The sequence below is a fragment of the Engraulis encrasicolus genome, chromosome 4, assembly GCF_034702125.1.
Source record: "Engraulis encrasicolus isolate BLACKSEA-1 chromosome 4, IST_EnEncr_1.0, whole genome shotgun sequence".
Taxonomy (NCBI): Eukaryota; Metazoa; Chordata; class Actinopteri; order Clupeiformes; family Engraulidae; genus Engraulis; species Engraulis encrasicolus.
The window spans coordinates 17,212,961-17,236,819 of NC_085860.1; the positions used below are offsets into that span (position 1 = coordinate 17,212,961).

Sequence of the window (23,859 nt, forward strand, 5' to 3'; positions counted from 1 at the left end):
TTTTTTTTTAAATGACATAAGATCATCTGATAGCCTTTCTTTGCAGATTGCGTTCATAAAGATATATTTCTTTGTGAGAAAACCAATAACCTTGAAGATAACACTTTTCACACAAAGCTCATATGTTGCTTATGACTTTGTCAGACATCCCAAAAGTCCCCGAAGGTCCGAGAGTCTCACTGAAATCGATAGTTTATCACGGATCCCCGCAAGTAAGATAAAATATCCCGGATTTTAGACTATGCGAGACACAGTGGGTTTAAAAAAAAATGTTTAAACAAATGCGAGTGAAAGTGCATGGCAGACAACTTGCGCAGCATGCGTGGATTACTTCTATTAGATTGCGGAGGCGAGAGAGAGAGAGAGAGACAGACTGATTGAGGAACCGCATGTGTGCTTGTCTGTTCAAAGCGAGGGAGAGGGGGTTAGATCATTTAGTGGCATGTGGCATGTGCCAGTGAATGAGTTTATATTAGACCACAGACCTATACTAATTATTTTTAATAATTATAATTATATTATTAATAATAATTACTAATAATTATTAAAAATAATATATCTTTTTTTAAAAATATTTATGGATTCTAGATCTGTAATTACAACAATTCTTGGGTTGCAGTTGACGTCATAGTGCTGCCCCCTGGTGGTGATCTAACGCTGCTGATGGACAACCCCTGGCTTGGAGCCATTGGAACCCATTCAAAAGTAAATGTTTTCGATCTCCCACATACTATTTTTAATTAGACCTAAAGACACACCATTGGTCTTGTTTAAAAGCTGGGAACCTCAGCTTTCCAAAACTGAAAACGGTATTTCCCTAGCATCTACCAATCCGAAGGCCTACTTTAAGTGCGGGGTTACTTTTCTAAAGATAGCGTTTTGTTTCCTTGGAAACGGAACGGAGATGAAGCCAGACATACTGACGAAGCGATAAATGTATGTCATTTGACTCGGTTTTGCATTATTATGGATGAATGTCTAATGTTGACATTCTAATGGACAATCTGTGTGAGTTTCAAAATGCGTTTTTATGTAACATGAGAGTAAATGTGTTAACAGTAGGCTACGCCCGTCTGGGATTTGTTAGCTAGTCCGGTAGTTAGCTAGCAAGTAAGATAAGATATTTGAATCGATCTGTCTCAATGGCCCAAGCATAAACAAAGAAACACCAGGATTTGGACGTTTAATCTCAGCAATTTATCAAAGCAAAACATTTTGAAAACATTCACAGGACCAGTTCATTGGTCTTGAGTGTCTGCAAATCTTTCCACTTTTGACGTAGTGAAGAGACCTATCACTTGCTAGCTAACTAGCGGGCCAGCTAGTTAACAAATCCCAGACGGGATGTAAACACATTTACTCCCATATCACATAAAAAAAACTTTATAAAATTCGCATAGATTGTCCATTAACATTCCAAGGAAACAAAACCCTATCTTTAGAAAAGTAACCTCACACTTAAAGTAGGCTACCTTCGGATTGGTAGATGCTAGGAAAATACCGCTTTCACTTATGGAAAGTCCCATGGTGTGTCTTTAGGTCTAAATTAAAATATTCTGTGGCAGATCGAAAAAATGTCCGTTTGAATGGGTGTCAATTGCTCCAAGCCCAGGTAGTCAACCATTTCAAATTTGCACCCTCCCGTGATGGGGGATTCTGGCGTAACTGCAACCCAAGAATTAACGGGCATGTCAAGTGCCGTCACGGTTATGGTTACTATGGCCCCATGGCTACTACGATGTCGAACTCTGCCTAAACCAAAACTCATTCCTAAACNTAACCTGTCAGTGAAAAAAAATGTGTTTTATATAACAGTATGCCAGCTGTGATGGGCAGTAGCTTCGTCGTAGCGTCACTACTTTATGTATCGAGTAACTACTTAAGCTATTTTTTGTCTCAAGTAGCGACGTAGCTTCCACAAAAGCTACATTGTCCCGCAATGTTGCTCGAAGAAAAAAATGTTGACTCTCTTTCCTGAGATATAGGCTGTCACACAGGGGTCCCAAGACCCACGTGCATGAAATCAAGCCAGAAGTGGGATATAACTTCATTCCATGCTACTTTTTAACACCTTACCATAGCAGCAATCCCCCCTGGGATCCCCATTTAGGCAGACCTAAGGACTGTTCTATTCAATAAGCTTATTCGACTTAGATTTTTGTCGATCGATGAGGACAAAAGCATGTGAGCGAGAACTTGTCACAATGTGGGTGTTATTAAAACAGCGCATTTAAAGTCGACCACAAATATGAACGAGACAATGAGCTCACACCAGTTTGCTCTACTAACACACCACGTGTGAGGAGTTGGGGGACAGACAGCGAGGAGGAGCTGAAGTGGGGATCTGCGCAAACTTGTGTAGAGGTGTGAGACAAGACTCATATACACACGTGAGTGAGTTGTTGACCAACCAGTTCATGGGTGCGTGACCTCGGAGGCGGTCTGCAGACAAGCGTTGAAGGGGATAAGCAACTGCAGAGGTTGCAAGATCTGACTGCAGTCGCATTCATCCCGCGATAGTTTGACACCATGTGACATGTCACCTCATCGACGCAACATCACCGAAATTTTGAAGTTTGACAGGAAATCTAACCGTCATGCAACTTTTTGAGCCAGAATGCATTGCTGTCTAAATGCGGATGTGCGCGTTGCGGTATCTCGAATAAGCTTATTGCTAGGAGTATTATGGCACGCTCTTTTAGGCAGACCGGAACCTGGTCATGTTAGGTGCCCATAGCAACCTATTACATTGGTGAATTGCAAGGGCACGCAGGTGGCGAACAACACTTTGAACAGAGAGAGCGCTGAGCAAAACAAGCCATTAAGCTTCCGGTGTAGGGGGCTTCGTTTTACCCTCTCTGATCGGACCGTCATAGAAGTCAGATTAATCAGTCAGTGCCGCCCGTGAGATGGCAGAAGACGAACTCTCTAGTAAGACACAAAAATACTACAAGACTCACACCAGAGAAGGCCTATGCTAAAGTATATCCCTGAATAATGAGAGGTGTTTGCAACTGTAACTTCAGGTAGGCCAACACAGGGTTCTTTGCAGGCTGGAGGATGGGCATAGCAAGAAGATTTTTCATAGCACATTAGTAACTATAATTCCGTGAGAGGAAAGGGGAAATAAATAGAAGAGAGACTAGAAAAATAATAGAATAGATAGGCTAAAGTAGAGAGTAGGCCATAGAAATATAGAGTAGATTACTAGATTAAATGAAATTGCTTTTAGTTTTTTAAAGCCACTTTTAGGGGTAGTCATACTTTGAACAGGAAGCTTTTGTCAGCATTTGGTAACCTTTTTGTTTAGAGCTCTTGCCATTTAGTTTTTTACCCAAGGCACAACCAGGAGACTCTTGACACTTGACATTTTTTGTGATAATAGGCTATTGCTCTAGCATAGGATACTGCAAGCCTACAGTATATTTAGTCCTAGGCCATTGAGTGACTTAAAGGCAATCAAAAGCGTCAATTCAAGAACTTGATTCTAGACCTCACATGGGGCCATTATCACTGTCTATGATCACACCATTCTTTTGTGTGTGTGTGTGTGTGTGGGGGGGGGGGACTGTTTAAACGTGTGAAAAGTTTAGCAAGCAATTTTTTTTTTGAAGTACCAGTTGTTAGCTGCCAGCAGAGCTCAAACACAAATTGCCTTAATTTCTATTAGCAACTAGCGACAGCTACTGTTAAACCAATTCAACGTCCTTCAACACACTGTTTGCAGTCAAATGTTTGCCATTACCTTCAAAAACAAGGCATGTAAATAATTTATTATCTGACTGCCAGATCAACAGTAACTCATCCCTTTCGTGAAGTCTTTAAGCCTCGTGGTGCCTTTACGAATAGCCCCATTTCTCGTGGTTGGCCGTCGAAAAGGGGAACTGACAATTGGGGTAGTTTGGTTCTGGGGTGAAGAATAATGCGGACGGATGTCAAAAATCAAGCACGAGTGAAAGCTAACTGGAAACGACGGTAATCAAACATTTCAAACAAGTGATTTACGGTTAAGTTTAGGGTTAGGGTTAAGGTCAGGGTTAGGTTTAGGGTTAAGGTTAGGGATAATGTTGGAGGAAGGGAGACATGGCATGAAGCTGACACAATGACAGCGTTCCCCTCTCGGAATGCACGCTTCTCTATCTCACTCGCTCTCTCTCACCCACTCTCTCACCCACTCTCGACGACAGCGCACGTTGTCCAACTACGAAAAATGAGGCTATATCATAGCGGCACCACAAAGCTTGTAGTTGATTTTCCACGAGAATGGGCTGTCTGTCAGATCCAGTTTGGATGTGTGAAGCTTATCTGCAGCGTGTCTACCAAATCCGCCAAACTGTCAGATCCATTTCAGCTGTGCAAAACATGCGCCTCGCCTCCGAGCAGGCGGACACAGGGCACATCTGAATATTCTTTCAGTTTCCCAGATTTTAGGCGGACCCACAGTGGATACCATTGAGGATAATATAACAGACTTTTTTGATTTGCTTTGCTGGGGCAGAGACACGACCGAACAACTCTCTCTTGTAACTATTGATTTGTTGATATACGGTGATACTACAGAGTAAACAGTACCACAGAGTACAAACAGTATATCTGAAGCTTTTATTACTTATCAACAGTTTAAAAAAATAATGATACGATTTTGTTTTATGACCAGCAACAATCTCTGGTTGTGCCCGCACTTTAAAAGGTTCATTTGGCCATGTTAGCCAGGCAGGCGTTTGCTAACTGGCTGGCATAGAAGCATTACAAAGGGTTACAAGTGCTCACTGTGTTTTGAAACGGTTATATTAGTCTGAAATGAATGACAAATAACTGAACTTGTTCTTCATCTTGTCACACAGCCAGCAAGTGGAGGCTACCTCTGGGTCGTCTGTGCTAGCCTGCTGTTGCCTGCTGTGTTAGGGGTCTCAGGGGTCTTACACACCAAGGCGGTAAAGCATTGCGGAACGGCCGCAATTTTTACCGGTGTCGGTGAAAATACATTGAAACCTATCTGTCCTTACACACCAACCGGCGGTAGTCGAGCGTCAGCGGCGCGGGAGCCGGCTCCGCGCCGCGCTGCATTTGGAAAATAGAACTCGAGCGTATTTTTCACGCCGGCAACCGGCGGTGTCTCATTCAAATAAATGGCAAAGTAGCACGCTAGCTTTAGCTGTGGGGAGGGTTTTGAATAGGACTGGCCGCGCACGCCGACGCTGTCAGTGTGCAAGGCAAAGAAAAGCACGCCGGCCAAAACTAAGCAGACCGTTCCGTTCCGCCTCTGTATGTTTTGGCCCTTACCTGTTGACACGGTGCCCTCAGGACTCCTGACCCGTACCCAGGGTAAGTCAGCATAAATTCATTACATTTCTGTCACGGGGCTGGATGGGAGCGAGCAACTTATAGATAGAGGTGCTCAACTCGAATCTTTGAGGCGTCCGGATTGATTGGATCATTCCAAGGAGGGGATCCGGATTAGACAGATCACTCGGATCACTAATTTAAAATAAATAAAAATAAATAATAATAAGGTATTTTTTAAAACGTTTCTGCCGTTGAGTAGCTATGCGCCTCGCCTTTGTTGTCCCTTTTATCAATTCACTTTGATATATCAAAGAGTAAGACAGTTTGATAAACAAAACTGACTTTATGAATCGTCACAGTTCCTAATCTCATGCTGCGATCCGACCCACCTGGGTCTCCTCACTAAACATGCAACCACGACTCGAAGAGCCTTTGGCAGCAGTGAAATGGCATGTTCCTGATTTTGCAATAAATAATGTGTGTTTTTGTATTTAAGAAGACTAAAAGTCAAATATTTGGGAGCAGAAGTCAGGTGGCGAGCAGCAGATGACCACTCGCTTCTGCCTCCGAGTTGCCGCCTTGCGACTCGCACACTCGTTGCAAAAACGAAACTTAAGCGTTGATCCGATCCGTAGGGGATTTGCTGCTACCAACAACTCAAGTCAGGATTCGTCTCATCGAGTCGCTGAGGGTGCCGCTGCTGACTCGGATGAGGGGAGTGGCAGCAGTGGCTTTAAAGTCTGTACGCTGTAACGCAGTGAGTGATAGTAGAGTCACATCTGATTGTAGCATTGTTAAGTTTAAGACTAGTGTGTTATCTGTTAGGCTATGTGTTATTTTGATTATCTGCAGAATTTAATCCTGTTTGAAACAAATGCTTAAATGGTTTAGTGTAACCTTTTGGGGTGCGCCGGGCATACTACCAGGCAAATATGAACAGAGTCCGCGGATCTGTAATGATTAAAACAAGGGTCCGGAATAGATCCGCTGCGAATGTTTTTCCTTTTGGTGGATTCAAATGAAGTTTGCGGCGGATGCGCCAAATCAAAGGTCAGGTTCGCGTGTCCGTAAGAGATCCGCGGCGAATGTGACGGTTCTTGGGCGAATGTGATGGTTCTTGCTTGTGCTGTCAGAACAGATGAGGGATGCGGACCCGGTTCGTATGCGCGGCGGTGTGCAAGTGGACTCCGATGCGGACCCGCTTCCCGTATCAGTGGCTGTCCACCGCACAGGTTTCTCCGCAGCGGATGCGCTCCGGAGTTTTTTGCTGTGTGGGTAGTCTTTCCCACCCGCCTCACACTTCATTTGTTCTGGGTTTTTTTTGTGAAGATTTCACGAATGGTGCGAGATACGGTTGGATAGCAGGGCCGGTTTTAAGCATAGGCCGCCTACGGCGCCATGTGAGGAAAAAGTGCCGCAATGGCGCCCTCCGATGCGTAATTTTGCAATAGGCTATCAAGGTTTTTTGTGAAGTCGCGAAAATCAACAAAACGTGGAGAAAGGGCTCCTCACTGCAAATCGCCAATAGTAATATTGCTCTCTCTGGGTAGAGGATAAGTCTATGAACCAATAAACAGACAGTGCTGAGAGAGGGGGCGGATGACAGCATGCAATACTCATGAACGGAGTGACGTTTTCCATGTGTGTTACACCCATTTGTGGGGGAAAACAGGCAATGCAAGTCAATTGGTGGTGTTGGGGTTTAATAAAGGAAAGATAAGGACCTGTAGACAAGCGTTGTTCACGCGGAACATGCCCGCTGTTCAAATAATATTGCCAAACAGCCATGACTGAAACATGTTGTACTAATACCTGTCAATCATCCCTAATTTCCCGGGAAACTCCCTAATTAAGCGGGCTTGCAGAGCAAGGCCCGATTCAAGTAATCTTTATGGAGCGTACCTATGTTCCCACGCCCCATTGGTCCCACGTCACTAAGACTTTTTTTCATTTTTTAGGCCCATTGGTCCCACAGTCCATTGGTCCCACAGCCCATTGGTCCCACATAGCTTTTTTATTTGATTTTTTAGGCCCATTGGTCCCACAGCCCGTTGGTCCCACAGCCCATTGGTCCCACATCACAAATACGTTTAACATGATTTTTTAGGCCCATTGCAGCCCAATGGTCCCACAGCTTAGGCCCCATGTTCCACAACTCCATGTTTCCACATTTCTGAGTAAACTAATGGTGAAAAAGGTGTAAAGACATTTAACCCGATACAATGTGGCCTACACATTTTGTTAATTATTTTTTTGTATTATTTCCTCAGCTTTTTTTAGCTTCTTTTCCAAAAGTAAAAAAAACACCTACAACTGCACTGGTACTACTTATACTACTGCTACTACTAATAATACCAATAATGATGTGCCTTTTATGGCTGCAAAAATTGGCCTATAAAATATCATGTAAGCTGCCAGAAAGTAAAATGTATTTATTGGATATATACAGTATTTTCCTATTGTACCGTAGTTGAGGAAAATTCCCATGCAGGCTCTACATGGGCCTCCCTCACTGTGCTAAGTTACAATGAAGATGCTGAGTGAAAACTTGCATTAAATGTCTAATTCGGATCTTCTTTCTTTTTCAAGACAAAAGAGTCAAGTCAAGTCAAGAGTACTTTATTGTCAAAAATCTATGTAACAGGGTCAGCACAGAAGTTTGAAATTGTGTTTGACCGGTCTCCAATGTGCAGTTTGACTAAAACATTTAAATAAGACATCGAAAAATCTAAATTTGAACAATTTCGTAGGAATGTGGGAACATGGATCAGCAGGAATATGCTGTGGGACCATTGGGCTGTGGGACCAATGGGCCTAAAAAATAACGTTAAAAGTGTTTGTGATGTGGGACAAATGGGCTGTGGGACCAATGGGCTGTGGGACCAACGGACCTAAAAATAAATAAAAAAGTCTTAGTGATGTGGGACCAATGGGCTGTGGGACCATTGGGCCTAATTTTGAAAAAAACACAAAAGTCTTAGCAATGTGGGACCAATGGGCTGTGGGAACATAGGGCTGACCCCACTTTAAGTCCGTTTATGCTTGCTTGCTTGATAGCTTGCTTTGTTGCTTTCTTGTGCAGGGCAGTAAAAATAGATAATGGATCAGACACCAGATGTCTCTCCATCAGACAGATGGAGAGACACCGTTCAAACACTAAAACGACCGGCTCGGCTTGGAGATCATTTGTACTGATATAGCGTGTCCGTGTCTCTTGTCGTTTTCCCGTTTTTGGCGATTTTGTGCAAGTTTGGGTCCCCATTGAAAACAATGGTAGAACCTTCATGAACCAAGGTTCCGCCACTCTAGAGATTAGAGTGTAGGAGGCTTTTTCGGTCATAAAACATCAACACTTTCACCTAGAAGTTTAGTTGACACGTTTTTAGCGAGCTCTATGGGATGTCTCCAAATTGTTAAAGTTTTATCTCCCAACTCCCATTACTTTTTAAATGGCAGGTGTGTAAAAACGACAGGGCTTTTACACTGGTTTTCCCATTGAGACTTGAAGTGCCTTTTTCAAGAGGTCAGCGCATGTTCCACAAGAGGTCCATTTGTGACTGAACCGTTTAACCTATAAACTTCATTCAAGGACTGTTAGAAAGATAATCTAAAGCCCTAGAAACTGTTTTGGATTCTGCTCTCTGCCTTAGAGCACCATACTAAGTGCCATTCAGTCAATCAGAACAGGTGCAGCCAATATAGGGTTCCATCTCAACTGTCACTTTCTCTCAACATTCTATTCTTAACGAGCACCTGCAACTACAATTCTAGAAGTCTATTGTTCAGCTCTTCAATGCAATCTGATATTGTCTTGCTGGAATGTTTAAGTCAGCCAGCTGCTTGGCTCAATGGGAATGCTGCTGGATTAGAGATATGGAGGTTGGGAGTTCAAATCCCACTCGGACCCATGTTGATTTTCAAAATTATATCATATGCAGTGTTCCTTAGCCAACTTAAAATGCCATGTATGTCATTTAGTATCAATGGCAAATCTGCTGGATTAGAGATATGGAGGTTGGGAGTTCGAATCCCACTCGGACACATGTTGATTTTCAAAATTATATCATATGCAGTGTTCCTTAGCCAACTTAAAATACCATGTATGTAATTTAGTATCAATGGCAAAGGTGCTGGATTACAGATATATCGGGCCGATATTTGCGTTTATTAAGTGTATCGGCATCGGCCGATACGCAGGCATTTTTTGGCCGATACGCCCACCCCGAGATTTTGATTACAGACGGGCAGCTCTGTGTTGCTGGCAGACCTGTAATGCACGCTGCTGCGTCACCCCTCCCCCTCTCATTGAGTAAAGTAAACAGCCTTGCAGGCTGCCACAAAGTTTTAGACTTTCAGACGCATAATATTTTAATGTGGACACTGAATGACATGGCATGTGCATGTAATAGGCCTAAAGGGAGAATGTTTCAGCTCCATCCATTTTCTGTACTGATTTTAATTCCCTGGTTCATTGTCCAGTCAATAATCACCATTTGCCATCTTTTACCTACTGCTGTAACTGTCTACTGGCATATGTTTCAGTGTCTAATTTCCACCGCCTTTAAAAACGCGCATTTCATACCGTCATTCATTTATCAACTTCAATCTGTTTTAGCGACATCTAATAGGTAGCAAACACCACTTGCAAACTGGCTAAATTACCATATTGGGTAACGCTTTATTTTACGGTACAGTATTTACTATGTACTTTCTGGGTAACAACTGGGTAACAGAGAGAAATTACATGGTACCTAGAATGTAAAAAGGTGGTAATTATGATGTAAATACTATGTAATTACAGGGGAATAGCTCAAAACTTACCATGAAACTACACTGCGTATTTTCTGGGTAACAATTGGGTAACAGAGAGAAATTACCCAATTGTTATCCAGAAAATACACAGTGTAGTTTCATGGTAAGTTTTGAGGTTTTCCCCTGTAATTACATAGTATTTACATCGTAATTATCCCCCTTTTTACATTCCATTTAACTTCTATATGGTACAGTATTTACTGTACTTTCTGGGTAACAACTGGGTAACAGAGAGAAGTTACATGGTACCTAGAATGTAAAAAGGGGGGTAATTACAATGTAAATACTATGTAATTACAGGGGAAACCTCAAAACTTACCATGAAACTACACTGTGTATTTTCTGGGTAACAATTGGGTAACAGAGAGGAATTAGATGGTGTATAAAATTTAAAAGGGGGGTTACTACAAAGTAAATGCTATGTAATTAAGAAGAAAATATCTCATGAATTACTATGAAAGTACGGTGTATTTTCTGGGTAATTATTGTTTGATGGCAATTTAAAAAAGGATGAAAGTACTACCTATTTACCTGTTTGTTTTACAGCAATACCACATTTAATTACTAGGTTAATGTGCTGCTCTGGATGGTCATTACACAACTCCAAAGTCAGAACTTACAAGGAACAGTATTTCATTGTAGTTACTGTGTTTATCACCATACATACCCATTTATTGCATGGGTAAATGTGGTACTTACCTGACAAAACAATTGCTGATGTCACACATTGCCATGGGCTTTATCTTCATTCTTGTAGCCGTTGAGTCAAAAGTGTTTGGTAAGTACATGGTAGGTTTCTGCACTGTTACCAAGTAACATATATTTATTTTACCAGGTAAAAAAGGGGAAACTGTACTGTAAAGTAAAGTGAATGCTCTTACCAAAGTATTACCAATTTCTTACCAAGTAATTAAACTTGTTTCATAAATCATGTAAGTGCATGGTAAGTTTCTGCACTGTAACCGAGTTACAAATATTCAGCTACCAGGTAAAGAAGGGGAAACTGTACTGTAAAGTAAAGCGAATGCTCTTACCAAAGTATTACCAATTTCTTACCAAGAAAATAAACTTGCTATGGTAAGTATCTGCACTGTTACCAAGTAACAGATATTCAGTTACTAGGTAAAAAAGGGGAAACTGTACTGTAAAGTAAAGCGAACGCTCTTACCAAAGTATTACCAATTTCTTACCAAGAAAATAAACTTGTTATATATCATGTAAGTACATGGTAAGTATCTGCACTGTTACCAAGTAACAGATATTCAGTTACCAGGTAAAGAAGGGGAAACTGTACTGTAAAGTAAAGCGAACGCTCTTACCAATTTCTTACCAAGCAATTAAACTTATTTCATGTATCATGTAAGTAGGCCTACATGGTACGTTTCTGCACTGTTACCAAGTTACAGATATTCAGTTACCAGGTAAAGAAGGGGAAACTGTACTGTAAAGTAAAGCGAACGCTCTTACCAAAGTATTACCAATTTCTTACCACACAATTAAACTTGTTTCATATCATATAGGCCTAAGTACATGGTAAGTATCAGCACTACCAAATTACAGATATTCAGTTACCAGGTAAAGAAGGGGAAACTGTTCTCATAGGACTCTGTGTTAATTGCTAGCATGGAGGTAACATTTGCACTGATGTAGTCAGAGAACGGCAGGAAGTACAGGAGAAAGGTATAACCCAATAACTTAACTCAAGGGGAAATGTAATATGAGCTCATTTCCAAACATGGGACAGTATCACTTTAACATCCGAGTTGGCAGCAGATATAAAGACTCATCAGACCAGGCCTACATTTTTTACAATACAAGACTAGAGAAAGTATTGCCTGGACTGTTTCTGCTGCCAACTCGGATGGCTGCCTTGTTCCACACACACACAGGTGCATATATTTTATTATTATTATTATTATTTCATTCCAGAATTCCTGCTGCCCGTTCTTCATTTCCATTTTCATGAATATCACTTTCCAATTTCTAGGTATTATGACAGCACACATTGCAATTTTCATCAATGAAAAAATGAAAAGGGGGATTTTCTCCATGATCCTCAATTTTTAATTTAGAAACAGTCATTTTTAGCTGCAAAACTTACTATGTTCATGTAACCCAGTTGACAAATGCATATTAAAACGTATTAGTTGATTAAATAGCATAAATAGTAAAATGGGATAATAAATAGTGATAATACTGATAAGGCAATTCATGAATGAAGGTTTGGTATCGTTAAAAACACGATTAACATAGCAGGACTTTTACTGTGACAGTTACGTTATGGGACTTTTATTTTGACATGCGTTTCCACGCATTCAGCTTTCCGCGGAGCCGTTCCAGTCAGTTGAGCTGAGAAGAGCTCGAAAGCTGAAGGAAAGACTTCGTTTCTTCGGCTCCACCTTGGAGCTAGATATTGATAGAAAATTAATTCTAAGTTAAAGATACCTACTTCTAAGTTTCATTTTGGACCACCGAGCGACCTGCTCTGTAAATCTTTTGTGTTTTGAAGAGCAAGAAGCTGCGCTTCGTCGTGTATTGTTTCTGTTGAATCGTCTCGGTAAGGCAACCACCTGTATTTTCCCTACGGATGTAACTTGAGTGTTATTGCTTATCACTGTGAAATACTTCGGTGAAACCTCAGAATTGTATTTTGTTTTGTTAATACTTGTTGTGTTTAGTGTGAAAAGGGTATATTTTGGTTGAATTGAGTATAAGTTTAAAGCTTGGAATGAGCGGCCTGTAATTCACATGCTTGTGATCACGCACCCAGCAAGTGCGAGGGGAGAGGTCTGAACAAGTCCTCCTGATCATTACTGTGCTCGGCAATATCTGTGTGTAATTCCCGCGGTTTCAGTACCGAGTGATGTTTTTCATAGTATTCATCCTGTTATTTGATAATGGTTATGTAACTGAATGGTATGCAATGCTTTTCAGTATAAGTGAAGTGTATGCGGTTTGCATATATTTTCCTTTGAGAAGATTGATATTAATGTTGTACAACCAGAGGTGGAAAGAGTACCGAAAATTGTAGGCCTACTCAAGTAAAAGTAGGCTATCTTTAGGCTACTTTGCCTAAATCCTGCTCGAGTAAAAGTAAAAGTAGGCCTACCTATCTAAAAATCTACTCAAGTAAAAGTAAAAAGTACTTCACTTAAAAATGCAATTTGAGTAAAAGTACTTAGTTACATTTAATTAGCTTTTCTAGACAATGTAATGTTTCTTTTTCTTGAATATCGTCCTCCATAACCTCTATCTCTTGCTTGGCACCAGCCATCATCCAATACATTGATCCAAGATAGTACAATAGTGAAAATGCTGTGTGCCATCCTGCATCATCTTTCATTTCCGGCAGATTGTGGCATTATTTTGCGTGGCATTTTGTCTATTTTTTTACTCAGTACTCAGGCCAGGTTCCAGTGTAATTGAGTTAACAACTTGGGTCAAAATGTACTCAAGTACTAGTTAAAGTATTAATTTTAAAAACTACTTAAAAAGTTCAAAGTACTCATAAATGCTACTCAAGTACAATACTTGAGTAAATGTAATTAGTTACTTTCCACCCCTGTGTAGGCCTACAACTACTTTAAGTTTAAACTGTTTGAACTGATATTTGATAAGAAATGTGAACATTGTCCTGTGTACATGTGTAGCTTAACTAAGGGTATGGTTACACAGGTGAAGTTTTTTGGACCTGGATTCCGCTGTGGATTGATGACTGCGTTTGATGGCGAGCCACCCACCCCATTGAGTCGGATCCTGTCCTGTGTCATTGTACGTGGCGCATATGTGGTAGGGTTGTGACCTGCCTGTGTCACAACAACACTGACTGACTGACTTGAGTTGTTACTTTAACGGTTTACAAACTGAACTAAGGCCTTGAACTGAACGGAACTACTATAAAGGAACTACTTTTTCTTTTCTTTTTCTTGAACAACTGAAAGGAACTCTTTTCTCTTTGAGGATTTAAAGGACTGATTTAAAGGACTGTTCCCAACTTTTGGAAAATAGACAATTACTCACTTTTGAAGGACAATTCATTTTATTTTATTTTAAAGGGTCAATTTTTTTCTTTTATTTTGGGAATATGTACATATTTTCTACCTTGCAATTCATAACTAAAGAAAGAAAAAAAGTATATCCTTGTGTGGTGTCTTTTAATTGCACTTATCTTTTTGCACTCTCCCAGAGCCTAGTGTCTTTATTCTCTAGCTATTGAACCTGGCCTATCATCGACATGTACATACCTAGTAGTGGGTTACATTCATACTAGTATATATTAGTTTATCACCTAAACATAATAAAATTTGGCAATAAGCAGCACAGTTCCAATGAGCAGCATAGTTGCAATACTGTCGTTTGCCACAATATACAATAAAAAAAAATGATTTCCACAATAATGCTTTGATTTGCTTTTGATGTATTTTTTTCCCTTCTTTACCTGGTAAATGAATATCTGTAACTCGGTAACAGTGCAGAAACCTACCATGTACTTACATGATATATGAAACACGTTTACTTTCTTGGTAAGAAATTGGTAATACTTTGGTAAGAGCGTTCACTTTACTTTACAGTACAGTTTCCCCTTCTTTACCTGGTAACTGAATATCTGTAACTCGGTAACAGTGCAGAAACTTACCATGTACTTACATGATACATGAAATAAGTTTAATTGCTTGGTAAGAAATTGGTAATACTTTGGTAAGAGCGTTCACTTTACTTTACAGTACAGTTTCCCTTTCTTTACCTGGTAACTGAATATCTGTTACTTGGTAACAGTGCAGATACTTACCATGTACTTACATGATATATAACAAGTTTATTTTCTTGGTAAGAAATTGGTAATACTTTGGTAAGAGCGTTCGCTTTACTTTACAGTACAGTTTCCCCTTCTTTACCTAGTAGCTGAATATCTGTAACTCGGTAACAGTGCAGAAACTTACCATGTACTTACATGACAGGCCTACATGAAATAAGTATAATTGCTTGGTAAGAAATTGGTAATACTTTGGTAAGAGCGTTCGCTTTACTTTACAGTACAGTTTCCCCTTCTTTACCTGGTAACTGAATATCTGTAACTCGGTAACAGTGCAGAAACTTACCATGTACTTACATGATACATGGAATAAGTATAATTGCTTGGTAAGAAATTGGTAATACTTTGGTAAGAGCGTTCGCTTTACTTTACAGTACAGTTTCCCCTTCTTTACCTGGTAACGGAATATCTGTTACTCGGTAACAGTGCAGAAACTTACCATGTACTTACATGATACATGAAATAAGTATAATTGCTTGGTAAAAAATTGGTAATACTTTGGTAAGAGCGTTCGCTTTACTTTACAGTACAGTTTCCCCTTCTTTACCTGGTAACTGAATATCTGTTACTTGGTAACAGTGCAGATACTTACCATAGCAAGTTTATTTTCTTGGTAAGAAATTGGTAATACTTTGGTAAGAGCGTTCGCTTTACTTTACAGTACAGTTTCCCCTTCTTTACCTAGTAACTGAATATCTGTAACTCGGTAACAGTGCAGAAACTTACCATGTACTTACATGATTTATGAAACAAGTTTAATTACTTGGTAAGAAATTGGTAATACTTTGGTAAGAGCATTCACTTTACTTTACAGTACAGTTTCCCCTTTTTTACCTGGTAAATAAATATATGTTACTTGGTAACAGTGCAGAAACCTACCATGTACTTACCAAACACTTTTGACTCAACGGCTACAAGAATGAAGATAAAGCCCATGGCAATGTGTGACATCAGCAATTGTTTTGTCAGGTAAGTACCACATTTACCCATGCAATAAATGGGTATGTATGGTGATAAACACAGTAACTACAATGAAATACTGTTCCTTGTAAGTTCTGACTTTGGAGTTGTGTAATGACCATCCAGAGCAGCACATTAACCTAGTAATTAAATGTGGTATTGCTGTAAAACAAACAGGTAAATAGGTAGTACTTTCATCCTTTTTTAAATTGCCATCAAACAATAATTACCCAGAAAATACACAGTGTAGTGTCATGGTAAGTTTTGAGGTTTTTCCCTCTAATTACATAGTATTTACATCGTAATTACCCCCCTTTTTACATTCTAGGTACCATGTAACTTCTCTCTGTTACCCAGTTGTTACCCAGAAAGTACATAGTAAATACTGTACCGTAGAGAGAAGTTACATGGTACCTAGAATGGAAAAAAAGGGGGTAATTACGATGTAAATACTATGTAATTACAGGGGAAAACACAAAACTTACCAAGAAACTACACTGTGTATTTTCTGGATAACAATTGGGTAATTTCTCTCTGTTACCCAATTGTTACCCAGAAAATACACAGTGTAGTTTCACGGTAACTTTTGAGTTTTTTCCTTTGTAATTACACAGTATTTACATCGTATTTACCCCCTTTTTACATTCTAGGTACCATGTAATTTCCCTCTGTTACCCAGTTGTTACCCAGAAAGTACATAGTAAATACTGTACCGTAAAATAAAGCGTTACCAAATATTGTAAACCATTTCTGTAGCATTTAACCAACCAGCAACGAGGGTAAACTACTGTTTTTATTTCCCTGGTTCATTGTTCGGTCATGTATCACCCCCATTTGCCATAACTCGTAGCGAGTGCCTTCCAGCATGTTTCAGTGTACATTTCCACCGCGATTCAAAACGCGCATTTCGTAGCGTCATTCATTTATCAACTTCTGTTTAGCGATCTCCAATGAGTAACAAACATCACTTGCAAACTGGCTATTTCAATTCATAGAAGTTTATTTGGTTAGAAATACTGTGTAAAACATTTCTGTAACATTTAACTGACCAGGTCACCGGCATGCTGCCACTTCCTCATTCAGCAACAAGTGAATGTTCCAATCTGAGTCAAATAGAGGAGTGTCCGCCGTTTGGCGGACCAAACCATTTTGAACAGGGGTGTTTTTACTGGTGGGATTCTTTGCAATGTATTTTATAATATGAAAGTAACATGGTTTTACTTGTCTATGTGTTTTGTTTGCATTTCTTTGGTTTGTTATTTTGGGCTTTTGTTTGTTATTTAGTTGATTTGATTTATTTTGTGAAAGGCCCTAGTAAATCAAGTACACCTATACAGGTGAAAAAATAGGCATAAATATTTAAACCCATAATAATCTTGGGGTCAAATTTACAGTCAAGCTCTATGCTACTGTACCACTGTCAAGCCACAGTCCTTTGGATTTTTAATGCCTTATGTATACCTTTTTAGGTGGCTATAATGAAAAACTTGAAAAACCTGTTATTCATGTTATGGTGTGATGAAAAGGTGATGGGATAGGATTTTTTGTTTTTTTAATTATACAGTACTGATTTTTGTCATTTTTAACACTTTTTAACAATATCGGCATCGGCCGTAGCGGGTATCGGAAATCGGGTATCGGTCAAGGGTGATGGAAAAAATATCGGTATCGCATTGGTGATTAAAAAACCTGTATCGGTCGACCCCTAGTTGTGAGTTTGAATCCCACTCGAACCCATGTTGATTTTCAAAATTATATCATATGCAGTGTTCCTTAGCCAACTTAAAATACCATGTATGTCATTTAGTATATCCCCAAAACGCAGAGCTACAACACTTTCAAGATGGCTGAATCCAAGATGGCTGAATTGTTTGGCCCATAACTTCTGACTGGGTGGATGGATTTTTTCCAACATTTCTTTTAGTTTTGTTTTCTCAATAGTACTTTGTTTCATCTCTGCCCCAAAAGGCAAGCCCGCTTCCAGCATTTTCTGTGAGAATGCAATCTAGTTTTGACTCATTTCCCGATTTGACATTTTTTCCCGGAAATATCCCGGATTTTTCACATTATCAAAAAACACAGTCGGTCCAGTAATTATACCCACGGCACTGTCCGACGAGCCACACCCCCTCTTGAAGAGAGAGACAGAGGGTCTTGCTTATCAAACTACCTGCCAGAAGATTGTATGCCAGATATGACACCAATCGACCTCGTAGCGCTTGTGCTCTCACTCTTTTCCTTAGAAACCGTCAGTTCGCAACGCAAAACAGCCTCGGAACAGCGAATCATGCGATTAACCTAATCACAACCTGTAGGCTACCAGCACGAAGTTTTGCACGAACAGACAACTTATGCGACAAAACAACAAGAAGAAACTCATTGCGCTCATTCCATTGTTTTGTTTTCATTGCATTGTTTGCACGCTGAGGGATTTTAGACAGGACTGTCTGCACGCGCACTGTTGTGAAAAGCAGAGTAGAACGCACCGTCCGATCCGTCTCTGTCATCCCGTTGACTGTCAGAATTTGGCCTTTAGAAAATTTCCCGGATTTTGGCTTAAAATATGGGAATTTTCCTGGATTTTGGGAGCTCAAAGTTGACAAGTATGATGTACTGTGTTCATTTAGGGTAGCCGATGTAGCATTTAAGTCGATTACACATTCGGTTTGTTTTCACCCATAAAGGGGCATAACGCACATTTAGGAGCAAAGTACCCGGATGGCCATTCATACCTATTGGTGGAGCAAGCAGGCAGTAGTGCTCTGCTGGTGGTCTGGAGAGCTGTTTTGTTCTCATGCTGGATTTCAGAGAAATTAAATCATTAAACCAGTCATTACATTGCCAGACATTGCATGATGCAGGAGTTGCTGATGGTGTTTTGGAACTACGTGCTTTAATCAACAAATGTGATTATTTGTGATTATGGAAAGCCTAATAGTTTTGAAGTTGCTGTTTGGAATTTGAGGGGAGAAGAGCTTTGTTTCTGATCTGTGAACTTGCTACTTAGCATGCTAACGTTAGCGAAGTATGCCAAGCAATGAACCCAAAACTAGGGCCTACAGTAAAGTAGCTGACTCCCTACTCATTACGGTTTTCCTCAATTGGTTTTGTACATTTCTCACAACAGAATAATGATTTTCAAAAGTCTTTGTTCAATTGCCACTTCCTGGTGTTACCGGTGCACATGATAAAATCAGTTTCTCATAGTTTTCGGCATATAGCAAATGTTTTCGTCCACCATGCCAGTTGTGTAGGCTACAATTCTCAGTGGTTTCGTACATTATCAATTGCTTTTGTCATATCACTCAAAAAACATTGTCACTGAATGCATGAAACTATCTCACCCCCAAAAACATTTAGGCCCTAGGTCATAGTTTGTCTTGACATGCAAAATCATTTAACAAGCTGGCACTGTATAATTTCCATTGGATTTGTATCTATAAATGTGATCTGAATTGGTAAATTGCTCACACAAAATGTATTTTGCTTTACAGTTCTATATTTATTCACATGGGCCTACAAGACAAGTAAAAAGGGGTGCTAAAGGGTGCATTTTGACACCTCAACCAGAGTAGGCTATTTTTTCTATTTTGCAATGAGAAAACCTGTCAATAAATGCTCTAAATGTATATACAGTACAATCTTATCTGATCAATGTAATATAAAGTCGAATTTATAATATGTCCTATCCAATCTAAACAACATTTCGCTTCAGAAAAGATCCTCAAGAGTGTACTAGTCAATTGACAACATGACAAACCGATTTGACTAGCTTGTCTATGACAACATAACTAACCATTCTGCTGGCACTGACACGTCCATTGACACAAAGACTTGCTTTTGAGCAAGAGACTTGGTTTTGCAGGTCATCCATGGTGATTTGCCATTTGTTAAAGATGTTTTGAGAATGAATATTATCTTTTGCAAATTGCGAGAGAGATTCGAGAAATGTACAACACCAAATGAGAAAAACTGTCACACCCACCTGATATCGTAATAATACTTGCTTAGGTTGACAAGCAATGTAAAGTATGACTGATGCAATGTGTTAAATTACAATGTTTTTTTTTTTTTTTTTAAAGCACTATTTCCAGTACAGAATGACATACATGAATCATGTAGGCTAACAGAACCTTAGGCCTACACAAATATACACAGCATGTTTTCATGCGGACTGATGTATTGCAGACAAGTGCATAGGCTATTTTAGTCCAGCGGATTGGTGAATTGATCATGCACTTTTGAGTAAAAGCATGAAAATTGGTACACATATACCTCTTCCTATGCTTATTAATATAAGCGTTGGAGGCGTCGCGAAAAATGAAGAATTTTCAAGATGGCCGCCAAATCCAATATGGCCAACCCAAATTAATAAAACTACTTGACACGTTGTTGTAAAAGCATGAAAATTGGTATATATATCCTTCTTGATATGCTGATTAATATTAGCATTGGAGGCGTAGCGAAAAATTATGAATTTTCAAGATGGCCGCCAAATCCAATATGGCCAACCCAAATGAATGAAACTAGAATTTCCAAGACAAATCAAACATGTTTGACCCATATTAGTGTAACCACCATGCACTTTGTGGCAGGAGCATGCAATCATCACACATATACTTATTGATATGTATAATAATGTAGAAGGGTTCACGTGAGAAGTGCGTGCACGCACACAGACACACACACACAAGTAATAGTCCTAAAAAAGATGACTCTGGAAGTGATCCTAACATAGCCTAATTTCGAAACATCAAACCCTAGCCTACTAATGTTATATAGGCCTATATATATATGTAGTGTTACATATTGTGTTACAGTACATTAGTGAAACCAGGGCACAATTTGCAGTGAAAGCATGAAAACACATGTATCTTTGTATTGTATTAACATCATGAAAAAATAAAAAAGAATTTTCAAGATGGCCCCACATCAAATATGGCCAACCCATAGATGTATAAATGGGCATAAAATATCCTATATTTATCTCAGTATAAATTTCTCTGTACTTGTAGTAGAAACATATTTGTAGTCTTTGATGAGTCAATAAATATTTTAGTCACATTTTCAAAGGATTTGAGCCATTTATCATTGAAATAAATGTGCACAACCTTCACTCAAGTACTGTAGGTAACAAAACAAAATCTTGTCCCCCCTCAACATGGGGGTTAAATCAAATCTTATCAACTTCACCTTGCATATGATGCATAGTTTGCATACCTTGAACTACAAATACAGAAATGGGGGTTCACCATAAGCCAAATCTTGCACACCATTATTATAGCCAAAAAATGAATCCTAATACTGTCCAAGTAAAATTTCACTCAAGGTTACTCAAATTTACATACCCCGAGTTGACTTTGCACCAACTGTGCCATTCACCATTTATTCAAAGTTTATGTGTATCTTTAAATTAGGCATTGTTGGCAGTTTGATTGATGTTGGCCATAGGATATATTACAACCTGGGGAATCCCATGCTGCTTTGCACAATCGTTCTGATCTGAAAGACAGCATGGATTCCATCCCTCAGCAAAGTACCAGATCTTGGTCTCCATTCAGAGAGCAGGGAAGGGTGGAAAGGCGACGACTGCAGTTTGTTTGAAAAGATACAACTGACACGATTGGCTTTGGGCTATGCATATGCCAAATGAAACATTCGTAACACCCAATTAACGTCCATGGGCAATTTTAAACCACACCTTTCCTATGAGAAATTGCATATGTAACCTTCAGAGTATCTCACTTGTGAGATCAACTAGTGTTAACCAGGCAATACAACCCATACAAAACGCATGGGACAGGATTGCAGTTCGTTTGAAAACCTTGAAGTACAGCTAGAAGTAGTAATTAATTATTGGTTTCTTTTTTTAACCATGTCTTAACCATGTCCATGAATTGACAAATCAATTGAACTTCCTAGCAACCTTGAAATCTTGATCCCTTTGAATTTGTAGTCATGAGAGGCATATTAAACACAAGGCCTATGCAGTCGTCACTAACTTCTAGAGGTACTGTATATCCCACAATGTGCCTGGAGGATTAATTAATATGGGCTGGCTATATTTGATTTGGTGGCCATCTTGAAAATTCTGGTTTTATTTGCTATGCCTCCATGTGTGAGGTAAGCGTACCCAATAAGCCCATGTACCCTTTAAGCCCACTTTCAACTTTGAGGTCAATTTAAAGAAAGGGGAAAGGTGGATTTCGTTGTTCATCACCCTATCCAATTAAAGGGTTTAGTAACTGACAAAATGTTTTTTATTGCAAACAAATCACATTTTTTATCGTTGAGTTATCCCCATCCAAGTGAATCCAGTCTCAGGACTACTGACAAGAAGTTGCCTCAAAACTTTGCTGTTTTGGGACATGTCAGAAATCATAGAATTTCAGCTAGTTTAAGTCAAATGTTTTGAAAATACTTTCATATTTAGTGAACTAAGAGGTAAATGTAATGATTTTTATATACATACATGCAGTGTTTTGCTAAATTATAGCATTTCCCTTCAAATGGAAAGATGTGTTTGATGAGCGAGCAAACGCCGATATTTTCTTGATACAACCACACACCATCTTTATCTTACTCTACCGTAAGACTTAAGGTGGTTAGGTATGAATTCTAAGCATATTCCAGTTTGTTTGGCATTGACCTTTAAAGAAATGCAACATGAAATGTTTTGTGGAGCTGATTATTTCCATAAAATAGCTTTTCGTATAGGCGGGCTTAATGGGTACTAAATGGTACATCCCATTGAAATGCATGCAAACTGGCATGCAGGCTGACCAAAAATGCCTTTGAGGAACATAAAACGTGCTGTACAATCTCAAGTTGTATGTTAAAAAGGCGTAATGTAATGAACTAACAATAATCATTAACAAAAAATAAATTTCTCTGTTTGGATGAAGTATTTTATGAAGTATATAAAGTAAGATATGCTGTAATATTTAATTAGGTTTTATGCATTATTTTTTGAGCAAATCTTACACTTTGGAAGAATATTTTGTTCTGAAACCATTCATGCCATGTAGGCTACACTGTTTAAACTCAACTGACACACCTCACCAGGTATTTTGATAGAGAAATAACGATATGAGCTTATTTGGAACACAAAGGGTACCATTCACACTTTTCACTTTTCTCCTAAAAAATCTTCATATTGTACTTTCAAATATTAATCAACTCAGTGATAAACATTGAGAAGAGAGGTAAATCTTACTATTTAACAAATCATTTCACAAAAAAATTATGTGAAGATGATTGAAAAATAAAGAAATTTAGATTTTGGTGGGCTTAATGGGTACGCTTACCTTACCATTTTTCGTGCTTTTACTACAAAGTGGGTGTTAAATTCATCAATGGTTTCATTAATATGGGTTGGCCAGATTTGATTTGGCGGCCATTTTGAAAATTAAACTTTCTTGCAATGCCTCCATTTCTTTTATTAATCAGAATATAAAGAAGTAACTGGGCACCCATTTTCATGTTTTTACAACAAAGTAACAGGTAGCTTCATTAATATGGGTTGGCCATAATGGATATGGCGGCCATCTTGAAAATACAGCATTTTTCGCAACGCCTCCAATGCTAATATTAATCAGCATATCAAGAAGGATATATGTACCGATTTTCATGCTTTTACTACCAAGTGTCAGGTAGATTCATTTATTTGGGTTGGCCATATTGGATTTGGCGGCCATCTTGAAAATTCTTCATTTTTCGTGACGCCTCCAACGCTAATATTAATCAGCATATGGAGAAGGATATGTGTACCAATTTTCATGCTTTTACTCAAAAGTGCACGATTAGGCCCTTTTGTGTGTCTAATCTGTCGTACTATTTACTATATTTTGCATGAAATTCAAAAGTGAGACAGCTCTTAAGCAAAACCATCTTCTCCCTTTTTCTCACCCTGTCTTTCTCCAGTTCGAACACATAGCCCCCTTCTCATTCTCCTACTCACAAATGCACCACTATTTCTAGTCCAGAAA

General features: G+C 39.2%; 1 long non-coding RNA gene across 1 annotated transcript; it reads left to right on the plus strand.

Moving 5' to 3' along the window:
• Positions 1-12,258: 12,258 nt before the first annotated feature.
• On the plus strand, positions 12,259-14,233 carry LOC134446733 (uncharacterized). Its single transcript, XR_010034469.1, has 2 exons — positions 12,259-12,655; positions 13,774-14,233. It is a non-coding gene; the product is annotated as an uncharacterized LOC134446733 (long non-coding RNA).
• The last annotated feature ends 9,626 nt before the right edge of the window (positions 14,234-23,859 follow it).